Source organism: Priapulus caudatus, unplaced genomic scaffold (genome assembly GCF_000485595.1).
Source record: "Priapulus caudatus unplaced genomic scaffold, Priapulus_caudatus-5.0.1 Scaffold660, whole genome shotgun sequence".
NCBI classification, from domain to species: domain Eukaryota; kingdom Metazoa; phylum Priapulida; class Priapulimorpha; order Priapulimorphida; family Priapulidae; genus Priapulus; species Priapulus caudatus.
In genome coordinates this window covers 63,974-65,918 of record NW_014577721.1, presented here as the reverse complement: position 1 = coordinate 65,918, position 1,945 = coordinate 63,974, and positions in this window count along the sequence as shown.

The following is a 1,945-nucleotide window of genomic DNA, read 5'->3' as shown; positions in this document are numbered from 1 at the left end:
GCGTGTACTAAGACAAACGCTAGTCGTCATATAGTGGTGTGTGTGTGTGTGTTGTGTGTGTGGCGACGTGTGTGTGTATGTGTGTGGTGTCATGGGTTGTTGTGGGTGTGTGTGTGTGTTCGTGTGGTCCGTTGCGCGTCGCGCGGTTGCGCGTGCGCCGAGCGGCGCCAGTGCGCGGTGTGGGTCGTGCGGCGTGCTATGTGTGGAAATTGGTGTGTTGGTTTGTGTGGCGTGCGTGCGTGCGTTTGGTGTGGTATACATGGTTCGTGCGTGCGTGCGTGCGTGCGTGCGTGCGTGCGTGCGTGCGTGCGTGCGTGTGTGTGTGTCTATATATAGCTGGCCACCACTACAAGTAATTTGTCTTTAGCTGGAATCTTGGGGCCTTACCTGCCTATCATGTCATGTTCCCGTGCAAACTGGTAACCAGGCAAAACTTCAGCACAAGAAGCGCCTCGAGATCAGACCGACTTGACAAGGACAGTGAACATTACTGCTCAGCGGGGAGTCATGCCAGCAGTGTGTGTCGTCGTCAAAGGTGAAGGTTAGGAGGAAACGGGCGTGGAGGAGGGAGAAGGTCAGAGGTGGCGAGCGAGACACGAGAGAGAGAAAGAGAGAGTTGAAGCGCGGAGAGAAGGAGGTGTTAGAAACGGTTGTCAAAGGAGGATAGCTAGAGAGATAGATAGATAGAGAGAGCGTGTGTGTGTGTGTGCCTGCGTGCGGGCGTGAGAGAGGAGCGAGAGAGCGGCAGAGAGAGAGAGAGAGGGAGTGAGAAAGAGAGAAAGCGTGAGTGAAAGAGAGGGAGAGAGAGAGAGAGAGAGGGAACGAGAGAGAGGGAGCGAGCGCGCGCTTTTATGCGATAAAGTAGGCTTCCTTTGAAAATTACCCGGCCGCCCCAGCAATGCACCCCGGACGAGCCGCTTACACTGTCGGATTCAGCAAAAATTCTAGTTTCTGAAATGAACAATTGCAAAGAGTTCTAAGCCTTTAAAAAAAAAATCCAGCGCATGCATACACTCAAAAATTATCTCATTCGTGACCTGTCCTGTCCCAGAGCTCATTGGCTGATTTCCCAATGCAATACCTAAAGGCAAGGCCTATAAATAAATGTGTTTATTTATAGGCCTTGCTTAAGGGCATATCATAGACAACGTGGTACGTAGCTCTTGGAGGTGCGCCATATTTCGTTGGCTCGCTTTTGATATATTGTCCTCTCTGCTTTTTTTCTCGAGTTTTTGCTTGTCAACACGTCAACTGCGACAAATTCCGCTTTTGAAAACAAAACTTTGAAAACAAACTCTTCTGATATTTGCTGCATCGGCATTTCCTGGCCTGGCACTTTGCCTAGGCCCCTAGCGTCGAGTAAGCTGTCGAGTAGCTCGTGTTTCCGTCATGATGGATAGGTAACTCGTGTGTCAACCTAAAAATAGGCGTCACCAGATATTCCTATAGCCCGCTCTCACCCCACCTCTTGCCCATCTGTCTCTCTATCTCTCTTTCTCAGGTCTTCGGAGTCTACTTTCGGATACCATAATGACATACAATAGACACCGATCATAATTACCCTATTTCTAACACGTACCTTAACCTAACCCTAAGCCTAACGTAGCCCTAACCCTAACCCTAACCCTAACCTAACCCTACCCCTCACCCTCACCCTAACCCTAAGGGTTTCTCGGGCCCTCTTTTCCCCTCTCCCTTATCTACCCCCATCTCCTCTCCCCATTCTCTCCCCTACTTTTCCCTCGCTCCGGTCTCTCCTCCTTATCCCTTTTCTCCCCCTTTCCCTCTCTACCACTCTCCCCCTCTCCCTTTCCTCCCCCTTTCCTCCCCCTTTCCTCCCCCTTTCCCATTCTTCCCCTCTCCCCTTTTCGCCCTGTCCCTTTCCTCCCCTTTCCCTCTATACCCATCTCTCCCCCTTTTTCACCCTCTGTCCCCCTCTCCTTCT